Genomic DNA, 21091 nt, shown 5'->3' with positions numbered 1-21091 from the left:
TTTGCACAACGCTGGCGACAGTTTCACTTTTGACAGAGAGGCTGGGTACTGGCGATGTCTCTTCAGCACCCATCTCCAACTGTGGAGAGGCAACTTAGCAAAACAAGAAACAGAAGGTGGCTACAGATGTCTTGGAGGGGACCTGATAATCTCCATGCCCAAACCCTGCAGTCTAAATCACAGCTCCACTTCACAGTTCCATTTTGATCACCCTGTGCTATTCTATCAGTAACAGCTACTACTCTCTGGATCTACTTTGTGATATCCAAATTGTAACCAGTGTCAGCTTCTTAATGTTTGGGGTTTTTTTTTAATCTAAAGATTCACTTTAGAACTGAATCAATAAGTAACCCTCCACCATGAAGGAAAATGATCTGAAGAACTCAGCTTCACTACAAATTTATACGGCTTATATCAGTTTCCCTGTTCATGCTACTGAAAACCTGGGAGTTACAAAGACATTGCTGGAAGAGGCAAGTTTGGACACACATCATTGGCATATACTGCATAAATGCTGGGACGAGTTGTTTCTGTGTAATACGAGAACTCGAGGGAAAAGGCAGGTGGAGTAGGAGCCTCTCAGTTTCCAGACCTTTAGTCTTTCAGAAGGCCATTCCCTCACACAGTCATTTTTGTCCTCACTGGAGAGCAGAGGGCAGCCCTGGGCGGGATGTGTTTGGGCACAGTCCCACGTGCGCCAGCAGCGGGAGCACCCTGGTACCCACACAGCAGCAGAGACGAGGCGCCATGTAATCCCACTGCGCCTCAGTCCTGCTCCCTCTTTTCCAACACGCTTCTATGTCTATGCACAGATTGACTGTGGCACATTTATATCCAGCAGCGTTCCTCTACAGCAGGGGATTCTTTGTTGTGAATTTATGGCTGGATTATGTCCCTCTTTAAGCTACGTCATGGGACAAAGCAGCTGTAACACATGGTCCTCACAGCACTCCCGCACTGGAAGCAGGCGGGAGCGATGGGCAGGAGTCTCACCCAGCCTCCATTATGTTTTGTCACAACAAACCCCTCTAATGTGGTAAGAAAATTCAGGCAACACCCTTTTTGCTGAGGTAAGCAGTTTCAAAGCTCGTATTTCAGGCGAGCGGTGTAAGAAAAGTAGGAAATGAAATATGCATATCTTCTGAAGGCGTATTTTCAAAACTTGAGCTATGTGCACAGTGTCGGTTTGTGTTGCATCATTCCTGTTTAAAACTCCATTTTAAAAAATCCACAAAATAAGTATACGTCTTTTTTTTTTCCCCGACTCTTCAGTGATATTACTGCGTGTATGCAAATAAGGGTATATTTATTTGTCCATAAATATGGATTTACCTATGATATAATTCCTCAGTGTACCCCTAAGACAGATTAATTCAGTTTAGTCTTCTGTATCTTCTTCCTCCGTGCAAGAGAAAATTAAAGGAGAAACAGTGAAAACTCCAGACCTGCCTCTCTCTTGCCTCCTCTCTTGGCTAATTTTTCTGTCCCAAGAGAGCAGTCTCAGAATTTTAAGTTTTCTAAATCAAATAATAATAAAAAATACTTCAAGCTAGGGACCATGAGGATTACTTAGCTCATGCTATGTTCACAAAACAGAAGTGGTAGCTGTTGTACTGCCCTGTGGCCACATACCACCGCGTGTATATTCCCAAGAGACTAAATGATTGTACCTGTAGCTCCTACCAAGCACATATAATAAGATATTGCTTTTGTTGTGATCAGTGCAAAATGTCAGTCTGGAGACACACACGTGGATGCAGAGGTTACAGTAAGAGAATGCCTCACCCATTTTAGGGTGTGTTGGTTGCTGTTCTGTTTTGATTAATAATTTGGTTGCTTTGTGTTGGTTTTAAGACCCAAACAATGAAACTTCACTCATCAGCCATGGAAAACAGATCATAGCCTGACATCTTCTGTGACAAGGGCTCTCTTGATTTTCAGTCTTAATTTTCTTTCCTTTAATTTCTACTTCTTAATTGGAGCAGTGTATGACATGCTAACTAATTTCTCTCCATCACTAGACTGTAGTCCTGCACATATTTATGTACATGATTAACTTTGTTATTACAAGGAATCCAAAATGAAGGTGGCAAAGCAATAAATGTGTATACATGCATAGTGTGTTGGGGATCTGAACCTCCTCAAATATCTGTTGAATCAGACAGCTATAATCTCCTTAAACACTGCGTTGCCAAGCTACATATTTTGCCTGGGTTAGTCTACTTTCTGAAAGCAATCCATCCAGATCATTAATCATGTAGTAACTTTTCCCTGTTAAATATCCTGCTCAGTTAATTAAGTATCCCAATATGAACATGATATTCCAGGTCTGATTTCTTCACATCTGTCCATTATCATATACGACTCATTCACATGGTTTGTCACAACCATTGATGTACATCCCTGTTCAGAATGATACAGCTCCCAACTGGATATGCTCCTGGGGGTGAACAGCATATGTTCCATTTTATGACACTGGAATGGATGTGCATTGCTCAAAGATTTTCTGTACTTGTTTTTTATAATGCATGAAACACATTAAATAAGACAGAAGGAGTAAGAAGATTTGGTAAAGCAGAGTATTATCTAACAAGAGGAATCAGGCAAGTCTAAAGGAGCAGTGTTATTTACAATGCTCTAAACTGGAATTCATAATTTAATGTAATTCAAAGCCTTTATCTCAAATAAGAGCACTAGAAGTTCCAGAAATTCATGGTGTTTTCCTTATGCAAAAAAGTGCAAGGAATAAATAGATAGATAAATAGGAAGTGCAAGAATATTAAATAACAGGGTAATCCCTTTGAGCATAGGAAGAATTAAGTAAATAAATACATACTTATTTAAGCCTCATTCTCACACACTCCTAATGTCTTTCTCACACACAGATGATCTGACATTAATGTCCAACAAAATCCAGGCTCTCTACAAAGTGCAGTGCAAAATTGACAGCCATCCCTAGGATTCAGCTAATATTTTCATCAGACAAGCAAAAAGGTTAATTGCATGAGCTCTCACCACTACTGTAGTCCCTGCAAGCAGTAGAAGGTGGAAAGTCTTAGAGCAAAGACACAGTGCTGTCTTTTTTAATCATGATTCTTCCACCCATTATAATACATTTAAGTGCTGTGCTTGCTTTTTAAGACAGCCTCATCTTGATAATCAATGTAGCCAGTCTAGTGAAGTGCCACTTTCCTGCTGTGAGAAAGCACAATTCTTCTTACTGCCACAGCCCCCTGCTGACATGTTTTACAACATTTAAGCAGGAAACTGTTAAACCTTACTTCTCTTTTTCCCCTCTGTGCAGACAGAATTCTTCTTTCCTGCTGGTTTCTCACTTGAAGTAAGAGCCGTTAAGATGTGCCCCGGCTTTTACCCTGGACATTGCCCTGATTTTAACCTTGTGCAACGGTTATCTTAATTTTACTCAGATTTTTAAAACTGACTCATTCAGTAAGACAAACTGAGAAAGTGTCTGGTAAAAGAATAGATTTCCAATAAGCATGGTGAAAAGGTCACCTACGCCAACTTTTCTTCAGAGGCAGGTGGGAGGCAGTTTCAGTGCATTCACCTACAAACCACACCAAGTCAGTTCGGGGCATTCTTGCTGCTGTAAAGAATGCAAAAACCAAAGAGGCTGGACTAGGAAATCTGTGTCTGCAACGTCAGGCATGTGTTTTCGTGCCATGAGCCCCACTTCTCACCAGCAGCACTTTTAAAGAAGGAAGGGAGAAATTAAGTTAAGGGGCTGATAGCCCTGTCAAGCTGAATAAGCACCATTAATAGATGTTAAAGTTTACGACTGGGAACCTGATACAGGTGCAAGTTTTATGAGTTTTAAACTTTACTTTGACATAATGAGTAAAGGTAAAGCCGGAGGCTTTTATGCCATTATGAGAGACTCTGGCAGTGAGCACTGTAACCTAATTAGTTTTGATGCAGCAAATCAGCAGAGCTGCTACTGGTTATGACCTCTGCCAAGAGCACGAGAGCGCCAGACAAATGAAGCTTAAGATGTTATTAGTTGTTCTGTCGCAAAGTTCCAGATAAAATATGACAGGATGTTGTTGCTTGACTTCAGCATCAGTTCTCCAGATGGCACTCAGCACTGGCTTGTAGCGAGGCTCGCAGGGAGGCTGCCACATTGTCTCTGTCAAAGCGAAAGTTTTCCAATTACAAAGAGATAATGCGAAGAGATGCAAACTTAATCTCCTGAACGAAAGGTTGCAAGCTGTGTAATAGCGGTTGAGGGGAGAGATTTCACATAGTTCACTTGCTTTAAATACCGCTGTTCAGGAAAGCTTTATTATCCTGCCCAGTAAAACAAAGAAATCAAATGCACTTGACTCTGCATTAGGGCAGCTGTAGCTGGACACAGCCATGCCACAGACGCTCTTGTGGAATTAGTGGGTCTGATCCTCCTGCTCGGCTGTCGGTGTAAATCAGGAGCAGATGCCCCTGAGATAAAATGGTGTAAGATGGGTCAAAAAGGAAAGTTAAGGGCCTTTGAACTAGTTGAGAGCTGTTCACCTTTATTTAGTGGTGGACCAGGTAACTTCTGCCAGTTTGATTGAGGGAAATAATATATTTTCTTTCTCAAATTTTTATCAAATCTCTGGTGGAAAAAAGAAACAGAATGTCATGCAAGTGGTGAGCTTACAGAATTTGACACTGAAGTTACAAAATATTACCTTCATATTTATAGAGCTGTACCAGGCATGTTGAAGTTATTCAGTAGCAACAGTGACAGAATGACAGGGTAATGGCCTGATAACCAGCAGAAACAGCATCTCACTTGAAGATTGTTTTGAGCTGTTGGGAAGCATTGGGAATTGTATAAAGGCTAGAAAATACAGTAAAGAAACTATTCTCCACTTGATCCGTGTACATAAAGAACTGTTGAATGAATGTACCACATCCAATTTTAAAAGCTATATCAGCAGTATAGCTTTTATATCTCACTCAGTATCACTGAGAGAGCCACGACTGTGCTTGTCAGGGTGTGAGCGTTCTCTTCCATCTGACACTCTTCCGACGTTTGGAAGCAACACGTTTCAGGAAGTATTATTTACAATACTTCAACACGAAAAATTCCTTTTAAGCGTAACTGAAAATTCTTCATCCTGTGAGGGATGAAGCCTCAACCGTTCTGGGTTTCTATGATTCTATTCAAATTGTCATCTAATAAAAATTATCATCTGTTGCCAAACCAATTTAAAGAGAAAGCCAAAATCAATTTAAAAAGAAAGTCACGTTCTCTGATTATAGGGATGTACTTTTGACAGATAAGAAAATATGTAAATATAATCAAGCAATATCAAAACATGAAACAGCAGGATTATTTTCGATTCTCTGATCTCTAACTAAACCAAAGCTACCCGAACAGCCCCACCGGCACGGAGGGGGGGATTTCTGCCCGTGCATAGGTGAGCACCGCAGCACCCACGCACGGCTTGGGCCGCCTGCATCTTCCCGTAGGGACGCCGAGCGCTTTGCGTGTTTCCAGAGGGCTCAGTCCCGCCGCCGCCGGCCACGGCCACAGCCACGGCCACGGTCAGGGTCAGGGTCACGCCAGCCCCGGGGTCGCCCCGAGCCGGCCCCCCCCGGCCTTTGCTGAGCCGGCGCCGCCCGGCAGCCCCACCTAGCGGGCAGAGCCCGGCCGGGCGGGGGCGGTGCTGGCGGAGCCCTGCGCGCTTCTTCCGCCACATCTGCCTACCTCTAATAACCTGAGGGGACCCCAAAAACTTCCCCGCGCAGGGGCGCCCGGTTCAGCCTGCGTGTGCTCGGCAGCGCCTCACCCAGCCCCCAGCAGCCGGTTTTATTGCCAGCCCGCAGCTTTTATCTGGCGATTCCACATTGCCCCCGCGCCTGGATGCTCCCCCAGCCACGGACGAGCTGGGCAGCGGGGCGGCCTTCCTGCCGAGCTCTCACCGGGCACTGCCGGGGAAGGGGAGGGGGAGGCAGAGACGCGGCTTTGCCCTCTTTCTGTCTAAAAAGGCCGAGTGATACTGAAGCTGCGTGAGGTGGGGGTAGGAAGGAGACCCTACGCATCATTAAGCAGAGTTACATTTTTCCTCTTGAGGGACTAGTTGTAAACCTAAGGATGACAAGGGAAAAGGGCTTGGAGGGCTACAGAGAAATCTCCAGACAGGTGTTCAGGAGGGGCATTTCTGTGCTTTTTTTTTCAACCTAGTCCAAACAGCAAATTTAGAGATAGCAATTTCTGACTAGAGTCTGTTCTTCAAATGGCACTGCTCTTGCTTCATGTACTTCAGGATGTTTGTTTTCCAAAGTCTATATATCCATACTGGTTAAGATGGTACAGAGACTCTCTTGATGGTACACTAATGACTGTCATAAATGCGAGTGTGCCTCAGCCCTAAATATTGAGTAGGTAAGAAATATCTCTGCTTACAAGAATGGAGAGGAATGGTGATATATATGGCTATGCACAGAGCCAAGAATGGCTTTATTTTCAAAGATGTTGCTGTCAATAATTTGCCTTTGCATGCTGCATCCTTTTTCGTCTAGATTAGGACAGGACTTTTGCATAGGTACAAACAGGTGTGACAGACACAGTGCTGCCATCGTGGAAAGAGAGGAGTTAAAGAAGCAGGTCACTGAATGGCACAAGGCCTGACCTGCAAAGGGCTGTGCACCTTTATTTTCTGTGGAATCCAGTGGGAGTAGGATACTTTGAGAATCACCATCAATGGCATAGCTAGAGATACTGAAAACTTGAATCTGAAGAGAGATGTGACAGCATTTTCACTGCTTCAGAACCGCATTTGTTCAGACAGCCAAAGATAGCAAAGATGAGGGAGGAGATTGTCATAATTGTAGGATTTGTCTTCTCCAGGGCTCGGAATGCATCTGTCCCAGATTTTATTCATACATACGATTTTAAAAAAATGTACCTCTCCCAAAAAGCTATCCCCAAAAGCTGAAAGAGCTTATATTGAAAATTGGAGCTGCACTATGAAAAGAGGATCCAACAAAAGAGCACAAAGTAGGTAAGAGATAATTCTATGTGTGCTTGTTAGTTCCTTGTAGGCAGCAGCATGTTGGTAAATGCTCAGCTGAAGGACGGATCTCCCCAGGGAGCTTCATGCACAGGGAGAGCTCAGAAGATGGCCTGGAGCTGTTTGCTGGGCCTGTGCTCTACACAGTTAGGAACAGAGCAGAGCAGAGACCATGACTGACAGGTCACTGTAGCATCAGCCACCATCTGATGAATGAAGACGTGGGTTGGACATATAAAGCCTATAAAGAGAAGAAAACTCTTTTGCATGTTTGATTTGGTAGAGGTGGGGAGGATCCTCAGCAAAGTTTAACACTCCCTCAAGTGAGCAGCAGACCAGGGCCTGCCACTGCTTACTGTTTGATATTATATTCTCCCTTTTGGCTAAAACAAACTGTAAAAAGCATCTTACTCCAAAGCATAGCTGTAAATTCAACATTAATTGTGCAATAGCATAAGAAAGGGGCATTTTTTTGTTTGTTTCATTGAAATAGCAGGATGTGAAAATCTCCAGAGCAATTGAAGCAGGACTGAAAAGAGGACTCTATAAATGGGATTAAAGAAGTAGATACATGCAAAATGTAAAGAGAGGAAATCAGAAATTCACGCAGAGAAAAATGAAAATACCTAAAGCAGAACAGCTTGAGGGAAGTGACTCTGGTTTCATATAGGTGTGGATGAGAACAAAACAATGGTGAAGGGAAACTCCCTACCAGGTGACATACGCATTTACTGAAAAAAATTAGTAGGGCTATGGGGTTTATGGGTCTAATTTTGCATTGTTTGTAAGACCTACAAAAGCTTTTGCCTCTAACCATCCCTGCACAATGAACCAATCCCTGTCTTAACTTTCTGAAGTTCTTGTTTCCTTATCGAAGAAATATAAGTTTGATGTAATCAAAAGTTTTGCAAGAACACATGATGTTCATCAGTATTATCTTTCATGGAAATTATTGAGGAATCCCCTCTGTATCTTTGGTCTGGTGAAGCCACTTTGTTCTGGCTGCTCATTCGGATGCTAATAGTGGTGCTCTGGAAGACACATGTGCAAATAGTAACATCAAAACAAAGTGCTCTGATCTTATCTCAGCATAATGTCCGAATAAATTCCCTTTGGTATTCCCAAAGTGCATGTTTTTTTTCCATTCCATGACTTTCAAAATTTCAGGTCCTTATTCTGTCTTGGGATGAAAGGAAATTCTGAAAAGTTAAGCCTGCTGTTTGCTCACTTTCGTGCAGCAGAGTCAGAGAGCAATCAAGGCTTAAAATTCTCTTGTTGGACTTTATGACAGGACAGTTTTTTAATAATAAGATTCTGTGGCATGGTTGAAAACATTCTTTCACAGCTGTTGAGGTGTTAATCCAGCATAGGGAAGAGAAAATTGAAAAGGCATTTCAGCCATAGGGTTTATATTTATATATAAAATTAGTATACGGTTAAAGCCAACAGCATGTTTACATCTGGATCCTGTATGATAGCAGTTGATACATTTAAAATGGCATGTGGTATAAAACAGGATTAGATAAGGTTTTCTGCTTAGCCATGCTTCTCTTTTGCAAAAGAATATTTATAACAACGTTCTCTACATATCACATCGTAATGTTGAGTACTGTTTTGAAATGCACTGTGCATCAGCAGTATTTTCCAAAGGTTATTGTCCCTGTGATTTGTGCTAATTAGCAATGAGTTGGCTCTGGGGTAGAAGACATGCTCAGGAGGATTTTCAGAGGTTTGATTTCAAAAACCCAAACCGAGTCGACCATTCGCCAAATTAGCTGGTGTGAATGGACCTGAAAAAATAGGCTGGAGCAGGACCTCACATAAGATGGATTGTTTGGAGCTAGATTATGCAGAACTGAGAAAAAAATACATGTTAATGTGAACTTTGGGAAAGCCTGTACTCAAAATCGTAGGCAAGGGCCCAGATGGTACTTTATTATTTGACATTTCTTATCCACATGACTTAGTCTTCAAGTCATCCCAGAATCTGAAACCACACAGACATCTATTCACACAGTCCTTAACGGCTGCTAATTTCTGTGTGCTCCCATTCCCATCTCCTCAACTCCTACAGCACAATCTTTCCCAAACTGAACACACAGGACCTAAGCGTGATTTTTTTGTGAAAAGCCTAACTAAATCATAATAACGTGTTGAGAGGAAACCTCCTCCCTTGTATCCCAGCGCTGAGCACCTCTGTGTATGTCACTGCCATACCTGGCAGTGTGTACCGGAGGCTGGAGTGCCTGGCACTCTGGTCCCCAGGCAAATAGGAAAAAAAAAAAGTGAATGTGAACCAAAGGTAGCTGTAGCGTGTACTACTCATCTCTGTCCATTGGAACCTGCTACTACCCAATACCTAGAAGTGATGCGGGGAATGGGCACTGAAAATACTTTCCACTCACAAGCCAACAAGAGTGAGAAATCATGCCTGTACATGTACTGCAGGTACACATCCAAATCCACTTTTAAGTAACAGAGACATAAATGAAGTTAAAATAGATGGGAGACAGTGCTGCTAGTCATTCTCTAGGCTATAGGTATAACACAGGGTAATGTTTGATGCTGTCAAAGAATATACAATTCACAGCCTAAAGAAAAAATGTAGCTGTGTTTTCATGTAAGTCCACTAAAGACCAGAAAGAAAAATGCACACGATTTTTGTAGTCAGTAGTAAGCACTGCTGGCTTCGCTCTGTGTCTGAATAAGAATAAACACTAAACCTTATGAATATGGAAATAATTAAATATAACAAGATTTGTATTTGGAGAGAAAAATGGCTTATTTCAGTATGTATCTTGAATGCATTTATAAGTCACGTAGTCTAAATGATGAGAGTGTTCAAGCACCACAGACAGGTAATAAATAAAGCCTAGAAATGCCTGGTCTGGCGTATGTTGCTCTATCATGAAACGGAAACATTCAATAGAGAGGAAAATTGACCAGCTACTGACAGGAGATAATGGACTTATCTGGTAAGAGAGTGAAGATAATATAATATTTAATATGACATTCTTGATAACTAGTCAGGAAGATCTACCGATGCCAGATTTCCAAGGTTATTTGTAATTGAATGCAACTGAATATTGCTAGAAAGCCATGTAAAAGGGAAAGAAGTCTCCTGCAATTTATTGTTGAGTGCAGAGCACCTTCAAGTCTGAAGATAGAGTTTCCATCCTGAAGAGCTTACAGGCCCCAATTTAGGACCAATTCAGATTTAAGCAAGTAGCTAAGCATTTAGTAGGGAGAGGGCTTCTCATTTTGCTGCCACTGGGAAGGGCAGACAGCTTCCTCTCCTCCCTGTGGCTGCTTCTCTGCCCCGCTCATGGCTATGCAGTCTCATCCACGCCTGTGCATGAGCTCTGGCACCTGTTTGACCCCAAACTGAGCTGATGCAGCATAATGCAGCTGCACAAAACTAGATCTTTTCCCCCTATATTTCTTGTCTGCTGGTTTACTAAGCTGGGTTGGCCTGCAGTTCATTTCTCAGCTGTTACAGCTCCTGGTAGGTACAGTCCTTAGTCCTCCGCGTGTGGTAGGAGCTGCCCGGATGTATGGAGCAGAGTGGGTCTGGCAGGGCTTCTTACAGTGATTTAACAATGTGATTCCTGACGTGTTTTGAAAGATCGTTTTTTTCTTTAGTGTAGGGTCTGATTCCCCACACCTGCACCAGTGCAGTACCTGTTGGTGTCAGTGCAGCTGATGTTGGGCCAACAGAAAAATTAGGCTGGTGATGTTTGAATCATTTGTGAAACACATCTGGGCTTTACATATATGTAAAATCAACCCCCTCTTTTTTTGTGTTCTTGTCACTTTTTTTTTTCTCTATAATTCCAACAAAGATGGCGTTCCTCCAAAAAAGAACATTCATTTCTTAATGCTGAAGGCATTTAGAAAAGACGTGGAGAGCAAGGAAATTGCCAGTAAGTGGCATGTCAACATTTAGGGATGTAGACTGAACAGTGGTATTGATAAATCACCATTAAAAAGAGCCTTATTTGGGGAGTATGACTTGAGCAGAGCTCCTCCTGATGTTGACAGAAGTTTTGCCCACACAAAGGATTTTGAATGTGGTTAAAATTCTGTCAAAAAGCGAAGTGCAAAATTAGTCTCCTGACACGTTTCTCACCTATCACACACTGTAATAACTATTTTCATCAGACAAAAGCCTGATACTGGCACTGCAAAGTACTCCTGCCTGGAAGGATAAAGTGCAGTTTAGAAGTGGGAGATGATGAGAGGGAAATAAAGCATGGGATGATTTAATGACAGCCATGGGGAGAACACAGGTGGTATGGAAAACTCAAAAAACATGTATCATCATTATTTGAAAACACAAGGTTGCTAAATGAAATGAAAGGAAGGAAGGAAGGAGAAAATAAAAAGAAAAAGAAAAAGAAAAAGAAGAAAAGAAGAAAGAAATCAGAGCCAAAGATACTGCCAGACTGCAGAGTGCAATGAGAAACTGCCCAGGGCCACAGAACAGCTCCACTTTGCGTGGTCAGTGCCTCAGCAGGGCTTGTTTGTCCCTTCCGTCTTTGAGCGAGCCCACCTCGCTGTGTGGTGCCTGCACTGGGGCTGGTGAGCTCCAGCCAGTCCCGAGGCCAGGCACAGTGAGGTTGGGGCTGTCTGCACCCTCTTGTGCAGAGAGGAGGAACGTTTAAGTGGCATGCTGCTCTGCTCTTTGTGTTTCCCACAGGGCCATTGAAGCTTTGAGATACTTTTCAGCTCTGTCTCTTGGGAACTCGTTTTTTGGGGAGCCAGAGCTGGCTTGCTGCAACTGCTGCCTCTGAATCTCTCTTTGCATCAGCATGCAGCTGCTGGAAACTCCCCCCACTGAAGGATCTTTTCTTTTTTTTTTTTTTTTTCATTTCCCTTTTCAGAGGCAGAGCAAGACTGCCCTGCCTAGAGCTGGGTGTCAGGAATCACGACATCACATCTATCACACTGACTTGGCATTTGGGAAGATGCTCCGTATTGAGGCCATTGTCTTTATTTTTCCTGCCTGGTGGCAGATGTTTCTGATTTACACCCATATCACATACAACTTCAGAAATGCATATCTCTTCAATTCCAAATAATATCGCCATATTCATCAGTTTTTAGATTCACTATGAATCTATGCATTGTATGTTCATTAAATGGACTGTTTCTTTGTTCGTTTGAGACTCCCCAGATTTGGTTAATTGTCTTGTTGTCTGTTCATTTTTAGTTGCTATTGCAACTCCCTGATTTGAGCCACTAGAAAGAGTCCTGAGGCATGTTCTGGAAATCCGCAGGTTTCAGGAGACTTTTTTCTCTGCTGGCAGCTCTTCTCCCAGGAAATACTCTTTTCTCTGCTGGTCATTTTCAGCTGTTGCACTCAGAAGAGCAGCATGGGAAAGGATAGGTGGTACCGGACAGAAATCATTCCTGGCACCAGCAGCTCAAATTAGCACAAGGACTTACCTGGCAACTTATGGGGGATGGGATGCCATGGGTTTGTGTGTTTTTGACACATGGCAGTGTGTAACTTCAGTTACAGTGCGGGATGCTCTCCAGCATGGAAAGAAGGAGCAGAAGGAGTGTGTAACTGAATTCAGGCAAAAGACAGGACCTGAGTTTCACTGTAAGACGGAGAAGTATACCACTGCTGTCCCTAATTTTGTAGGGAGCTAAGAGTCCTCTCTACATGGATTTCTTTGCTACTGTCATTCCCACCTATGCAACAGCTCCTGTCCCAAAACACCTGAGCTGCCATTTAAATCAGCCCAGCACGTAATCTATTTCTTGTTCTTCACTGTGTCTTTTTTCCTGAAACTGCTGAGAAATACTGAAGTGGAGGATATACAGATCAGTACCTTGGAGCACTGGTTTCAGTATAGCCTGAGGTATCAAATCCTAGTCACTGTAAGTTATTTTGATAGTTCTTCACAGGCGGCTTTCCTCTTAACTGCTTTGAATAACTAAGCAGCAAACTTTGTCCCCTTAGTATTCAGCCCTCTATTGCTTGATTGCTTTTCATAGCTTCCCTTATCCTGTAGGTAGCTTCTTTGTTCATATTTTTAAAAATCTTTCCTGATAAGAGCTTTGCTCTGAGACCCTGTATGCTTTCTCAACAGAAACAGGTTTCTTTAGATACTTTCCAGTCTGCTTATAATGATTTTACTCCTTTAAATGTACTCTTAGTGTACTGTTAACAGGCTTCTACATTTTCATGTAGTTCTTTTTTTAAATTTCTTTTACCAAATATGTCTTGGTTTCTGGCGCTCCAGTATGGATGCTGAGCAGCAGTATATTTTGGGCCTTATTTCAGGGTAGCTCTGAAAAAGTAGCATTTTGTCTGCAACGAGTAGGGCTGTGGTGCTTCTCTTTTTCATTTATGGGTGCTTTCTGTAGCTGCTAAATCTTGGGCTTCCTTCTTCCCATCACTTATTATTTTATTAAACAAAAAGTGCAGTGGTCCTACAGTTCCAGAACCAACTTCATCCCTAACCCTGGTCTGGAGCTGAGGCTGAGCCTGGGTCCCCCAGCCACAGCCCAGAGAATAAACTCATCTGGGGACCAGTGTTTGGGCAGCGTGGCCTCTCCCTTGGTGGCCTCTGTCCAGCAGCACTCCAACCCAGCGTCAGGCTTTGTCTGTCTCCCAACTCCATCCCTAGCCCTAATGGGATAAGAGCAGTGAAGGCCCAGTGGGATCACAGCCGTCTCAGAAGGCAGCAGGCACGGCAGTCGGGATGGGGAAATCTGCACCTTCCCATCCACGTCTTTTGTCTCACAGTCGAATTACCATCCCTCTCCCTAGGAGGAGGATGAGTAGAGCTGTCCATCTGTTCATTTGCCACCAGTCAGGCCTAGCTCCAGCACGTCAGTTTTATTTGCTTCACTCCCACTGTCTTGCTCCTCTTGTTTACCAGAGAAGTCCTTTAGACCGGTCCAAGCTTTTGGGTTTTATTCAGTCAGGCTTTATTTCTGCCCTTTGCATTGTGTTGGATTTTTGCAGCCACAGTGGCAGGCTGAGCTGGCCCTCGGTTACTGGCTCTCCGAGGAGCAGAGACCCCACGCTGAGCGTAGCTGGCTCCTTGCCACCTGCTCCTGTGATAGAGGATGGGTGTCAGAACAAAGCTGGCGGCATGAATTGGCATGATGAGGTGAGAAAGTAGGGTGCACAGTGCTCCAGCTGATGCTTGCCAATGTAATTGCCCTTCAGGCAATAATTCTTGCCAGTGTGATGGCCTCCAGGGACCTTCTGCAAGCCAGTGTAAGCCAGAGCCGCTTCTGCTTCCCCATCACTCAGCTGCCATGAGTGTTAACCTTATATTAATTCAAGACTGAACCCCTAGATTCACATTAGTCAGTTTTTCATAATAATGAATTGAAGGAAATTATCTCTTCTTTCAAAAGCCTTAAAGTGGAAGGAAAAGAAAGCAGTAGCAGGGTTTGGAAGGATGGTCTTGGGAGAAAAATCTTTTGTACTGGTGTACAGTATGAACACCACGAGGAAGGTGTACTCATCTGGTGCTTGCAGCCTGCTTGGCACTTGCTACAGTAACTAACTTGGTTGTTCTTAAACCAGCAGAAGCAGCTCCCAAAGCCGCTTTCCCAATGTGTCCCTAACAATGGCCAGGAACGGCAGAGTCAGTTGTATGGCAACTAAAGCAGGAAAGCAGGAACTACCATAAACTTAAGGCAGAAAAATAAAATGGGGACAAGACCTGAAAAGAGCGAAGTCATCTCCCTCAGTTATCTGCAATGAAAACAAAAAAGTCTTAAATCTTAGATTCCAAGAGAAAGCCAGATCCTCACAGTAAAAGCCAGCTCTACCAGGCTGGAGCAGGTAGTATCTGTGGGCACTTAAATCTTCCCTTCTGCAGAGCTTCATGTTTCCCAAATGCCTGAGTCTCAGGGCACTGCAAAGACCTCGTCCACTCCCTTCTTCTGAAGAGCTGGGAGTTGATACCAAGGACTAGCTTGTTGCTACATTTTCAAATTGCTCTCAGATAAGCTTTTCAGTTGATTATTGTTTTGTGAGCATTTTTATTTCACTGTGTGGCAAACATTCCTCAGCTGTGGATGATGGCTGTTATACAAATAAATTGGGTTGGGTCACAAAACATACCTCCTGTCTTTGTAGCTCCCTCTCTAAATGGAAGTTTGAAGGTTCCCAAAGGCCAACCAAACTGAAGAGCAGCTAGAAGGTCCACCACCCCAAGGGAGAGAGTGAGAAGGTCCCTCATGAAGTAGCAATTGCCTATCAGGAGCATCACTGTGATGGATGGGGCAGATGGGTCGTGAGGTACCTGGGGTGGGGGCTTAGTGCCATGGGAGCTCCCCATAATGCTGCCCAGTGCCAAACTCCCAACCTGAATCGTGGCCTGACTGGAAAAAGCCTGGTCCTTTTTAACCAGCTTTCCAAGCACCGCTGCTGTTGAAATTGTTACATGTTTTAAAAGTCCACAGCCAGGAAGTGTTGGTCCCTCCCAATGCAGTCTGTGGGACTTGGCAGTAGTTTTGTAGGATTTCCAGCACATTTGGAGACCTACAGTGTGTTCAAAGCATAAATCTCAGCAATTTGCATGAACCATCCCCCTTTGCAGTTTATGGCTCTGTAAATGTCTTTAATAAAAAACCCTACCACAGGAAACATCTTAAGATGACTGCTATTTCACAGCTTCACTACAGGTTCCTAATGTAAGTTAAGGCGGCAAACAGAATACCTGACATTGATGATGATAATTGCATAGGACTCACTTTGAGTGATGGCTAAATCCAATTGTGCATGACTTCCTTTGCAGAGCATCTGAATTACAGTGTAGATGGAGGCCTGAAAAATCAATGGCTGCTTTAATCATTCAATTAAAAACTTTGAAAATCATTAGCAATTTTGTAAATTTAAAATATTTATCCATACATCATTTTTAAGCAGACAACACCAGACCAGCACAACTCAGTTTGTTATACAGGGGAACTGCTGCTGGAGGGGTAAAACAAACATCATTAGTACAGTGTGGCTGCGTAGGGAAGTGTATTACTGAAGCTGAAAGGCTGAGAAAGTCACAAGTCACCTCTGTCAGCTTTACCTGATTTCCAGTGTTTAGCTGAGGTCACCCTTCAAGTGGCAAAATACAAGTGAAGGGCCAGGAAGAGCCTTGCTGGCTTACAGAGCAGTACTCTCCCACAAGTGCCACGGGTTTGGATAAACTCCTCCGAGACCTGAACAGCAGAACAGACCGTGCAGAGGGGAAAAGGAAGCAGTGCCGCCGGAATCCTTTGTCACTGAAAGAAAACCAGCTGTCTGCGAGGCCAGTTTTCAGAGTGGGACTTGTGAATGAATACGGCTTGTAAGAAGAGGAAAAAGAACTTTCTGGTGCCAGGAGCCTAATATTTAATCTAATAAAGAAAATAGAAACTAAACATGATATTTCAGTCCATATGGACTAAATCTACCCATCTGCAAAGTTTTAACTTTGAAAGCTCTCCCTTCTTAACTTGCATATTTATTTTCTTTAACTGCCTCTTCTTTGGAAGCAGGGGCATCTAAGTGCAGCAGCACTGTTCTAAATATATGATCTTTCTCGCTGAGAAAAAAAATAGGTGCTCAGAGAGGATGAACAAGTAGGCTGAGAGGCACTGACCAGCACACCAACGCTTCATGTCCCTCTCGGGCTGTCGGGCTTATGTAAGTGATATTTAATTTTGTGGAGCTTAAGGTAGCTTAATGAACTTGGGAGAGATCAAGTACTAGGCTGGCAGCAGCTATTTCAGATAATTTGTTGCAGTTTCTTATTTTTAACAATTTGGGGGTGAAAATATACTTTAAGTGAATTGTCTGTCCTTAGAGTGCAGCGTAGTGGCTGTTGAGTAGAACAAGGCAGTAAGTCATCCTGCCGGCATCCCCAGGAGCAGGGGAAGCCCTGGGGCAGAGGATGACTCCGTCCTGTCCCGCACGGGTGTCGGTGTACGCTCGCTGCAGCCCCCGTTGCGCTGCCGGGTGAGGGGACGGTGCCGGGGCTCGCACGCCTGCACCCAGCTCCCGCCGAGCCCGCAGCTCCGGGATTTTTCCAGCCTGGAGTCAGGCACCGCGGGAGGACAGCCACGGGCTGTGCGAATTCCCCGCTGGAGGCTCGCCGGCTGTGGCTGCACTGCAGCTGGTGGCCGCCAGCCCCGTAACGCCCTGTGTCCCGTAACGCCCGGTGTCCCGTAACGCCCCGCGCGCCCCTCGCCGGGGACGGAGCGCGGCGGTACCCGGTGCGGCAGCGACACCTAGCGGCGCTCGTCCCGCCCCGCAGCTGAGGCGGCTGAGGCTGCCGAGGCACCGGCCGGCGGTCCGGGCTCCGCCGCCGCGCTGCTGAAACTCGGCGGCTTGGCTCCTTTTAAAGGCTTCTCGCGTCCATCGGCAACTTGCCGGAGCAAGCCGGGACTGGGGAAAACGCTGAGCAATAAGCCGGGCCATTCGTGATCTGATCGGGGGGGGGCAGCGGGGCTCCCCGCCGCGGGAGAGCTGCTGGCTCCGGGCTCCCAGCTCCTCCGCTTGCCTGGGGGAGCACGGCCACCCCCCGGCTCTGCTAAGGGGGCTTCAGAGGAGCTGCAAAAGCAGCTAAGCCCGGGATGCTGCGCTCTGCCAAAAAGCAGGCACCTGCAGATAGCTGTGCGTGGCTCAGTAGGAACCACTGCCGCTACAGCTGGGCTTGAAAAAGCCTGCTCAAGTGAAAACTTCTCAAATGTTTTATTTGGCTACTTCTTTGGGTTGGTATTTATTTGGCTACTTATTTTATTTCCTGCATTTCCTCATGGAAATGCCAGCATTTGGTTTGATTTATCCTAACTTTAGTTTTTCTTTAATGCAAAGTTCAGACATTTCATGTATTTTGTATGCATGACAATTTCTATTTTCCTTCTCCCTCACTACAACAAAACTCCACAGTACTTCATCTTTTTCATTGATTCCTTCTGCTAGTTTATAAATGCTCAGATGAACTATTATGCAATAGGCAAAGGAAAATTGTAGTAAAGCCCATGATTTACCTATATAATGTACTGAACTAGGTAACAGGCCTGCTAATAAACAGCATAATCTTCCAGAAGAACTGCTGTGTAATTTAATTCTTACTCTTTTAGATTAAGAAAGACAGTTCAGGTCATTTTACAGTAAAATATCAACTAAATCAATGAATGAAGCTTAAATGATATCTTAATGTTTTTAGCTCTTCATTAAATCCATACCTATGAAAAAAATTGGCTAGAAACAGCAACACTCAGAAATCAATAGAATGAAAAATGTTGCTTGTACATAGTAACTAATCAGTGAAAAGACAGCACATCAGCTTCCCAGCTAACAGGGAAGCACAGGCAATGACAGAAAAGCAGAGAGCGTATTAATATTCTCCTTCAGAAACTGGCAACAAGTTTAAAGTAATTTGTCACTTTAATTCTACTGCCTATAAATTAGGAACAGTAAGTACTGGTAACCTCTTTATTTAGCATGCAGTCAAGAGAGACCCAGCTTCATTCCAATTTTCACAAATGTACGCGGATTTAAAATGCTGGAGTAGATAAGCACAACCATAGATTTCTATGCTTGTAAGTTGCCTTCCTCAGTATACAAAATGCCATCACGCACTGCTGTACTTTAACAGCTTCATTCCGCTTCCATTTATCGCCTCTGCATTTCCAGCCCCACTATTGCTGCCTGGCTCCGTGAACAAACACCAGACTGCAGATTTCTAAGCCAACCATACCCTTCAGAGATACATCCAATTGCTACATTCAGAGGAACGGTCTCCCACAGGATTCGCAATTCACCCCTGTCTACCTATATGATATCCCAGAAAACTAATCTCCAGGATGACAGCTCATTCAGCACTCTGGAAAATTTACCCACGCTGAGCTCCTCTTTAAATAATGACCTGACATTTGTTCTGTAGAGGGAGACAAAGCCCAGACTGATGAAAACAGTTGGCAGCTGCTTTCATTTGTGCCATTCAGAAGCCAGCTGATAATTTGTCCTCGGGGACCCATCACTTCTTGGCAGCCAGACCTGTCCAGTGCACTTTGCTACTACTTTTGCTGTTACCTCCCACCTCTAGCCTATGTGGCACACACGGAGTCCATATTCAAGGCAGACTAAACTAAAATTGACTGCCAAGAGTCATAAAGGATTTCATGATACTGAGCTCTGGGAGATAAGATCACAGATGAATTTGGTGATGATAAATACAAAGCGGTGGATATTGCGAAAGACAAATTTGTTAGACCTACATAAAAGGTTACATTAGCTATTGCTCAGAAAAGAGATTCCAGCATCTCTGAACACAGCTTAATGAAGGCATTAGCTAAGCAATGGTGAAAAAGGCAAAGTAATAAAAATTACTAGGCAAGCAGACCAAACCAGAAAACATTATTCCAGATGAATTGTGAGTTCACCTTTTGCAACCAGTGCGCAGCTCTCATTCCTTTAAATTAGCTGGAGCAGAATTACAAAAAGTACAGACAAGGGTGACCAGGATAATCAGAGCGTCTGCCATACAGGGAGAGATTAAATAAAAGAGGACTTTCCAGCCTGGAAAAAGAGGTTACTAGGGGCTGATAATAATGATGGTACATAAAATCATAAATGGGATCAAGGAGGAGAGCAGATGCAATTATTTATTATTTCTCATAGTATGAAACTAGGAGACAAAATGAAGTGTTCACGTAGTAGTAGGCTACATGAAATAATCACGTAGCAAACAAAGTATTTTTTCACAGAGTCTGTAATTAAACTGTAGCATTCACCATCAAAGGATGTTGTGGATGGTAACAATTTAGGATTGTTCAAAGTGATGTTTATCTTGAACAACAAAGTTACAAAATGCTTCCCAATATTTGGAAACCCTTCCTAAACAGATAGTGTTGTCCTCTCATTGCCTGCGGAAAAGCAGTAGCAACAATGAGAGACAACTATATGCATTTGTTATCCATGCACGTGGTCCCACCACACCTTACATCCCTATGGATGCAGAGCCTGTGCTCAGATGTAGTCACCACAAAGGGATGAGATATGTATATTTTTCATATTATGCCTCTTATTCTACCTATTCCTGGCAGATTTTGTTTTTAAGGTTCCCCTAAATTGTTGCTAGTATGTTGGATGCTTTCTGTTCTACCCAGCAATAGACGTAGTCATAACTGCACTCCAGAGACATGCATGCGGAGAGGTGGGAGAAGACAAGCTGAAGCAGGTTTTCCTCTTTAAGGATAAAAAAGCAAAAGGACCTATGTGCTGCAAATGCTCCAGCAATTATCTTCCAAGTGCATTATCTGCTCTTCCACCTAAGCTACAGTTGAACGTGTCTAATTATCATCGACATCAGCAAGGTCAGGCAGCAGTACAAGCAGCTGCGCTGTTGTCTCAGTTCTCCCTTTAAAACACCCGCTCTATTACACGATCTCTCCTGTTGTCTTGGGATCCTCTCCAGCCGCTCTCAGTCTGGGTGGCTGGCGAAGGAAAGGGAGTGGTGGTTCAGCCTCAGAAGTTACCATGCAGTGCAAATGCAAGCGGTGCACCATGCAGAGGCTGAAGGGATACTGCACACAAAGCAGTGCCAAGTTCTCGAATGCATCTGTTTCCCTGGCTATAGCACGGGCTGCAGAAATACAATGCTCGTTTATGGCTGAATCAAATCTCATTTTAGTCACGCTACTGTCACTGTCCTTTGAAGCTGTTTTAGTTCAGGATGCCTGCACAGGCCTTCCTTCTTTCACATAAATACCCAGTGCTGAGTTTTGCTGAAGAAAATGCAGGAAAGATGAAATTCACTCTACAGCCTGGAGTCAGGAGCCCTTCCTTTGCCACTTCACCCATGCAGATGAAACCCCAGGGGCAGAAGACGACGAGATCAGTGTAGAAGCTGCTGTGGTCTCCAGCTTCTTCCCCCACAGCACTGTGGTGACCGGGGCAGGGCTATGGGGAAGCTGCGGTGGCAGCAGCAAAGGGGCAGCTGAGGCTGCCACGCGGCTCAGAGCTGCACCCAGCTGGCGCGAAGCCCCTCAGCCCAAGCCCTGCAGCCCTGCGTCGTGGTGCAGGCAAGTGGGGATGCTGCTGCAAGGCCATA

Source organism: Grus americana, chromosome 6 (genome assembly GCF_028858705.1).
Source record: "Grus americana isolate bGruAme1 chromosome 6, bGruAme1.mat, whole genome shotgun sequence".
In the NCBI taxonomy this organism is placed as follows: Eukaryota; Metazoa; Chordata; class Aves; order Gruiformes; family Gruidae; genus Grus; species Grus americana.
This window is presented reverse-complemented; position numbering follows the sequence as displayed.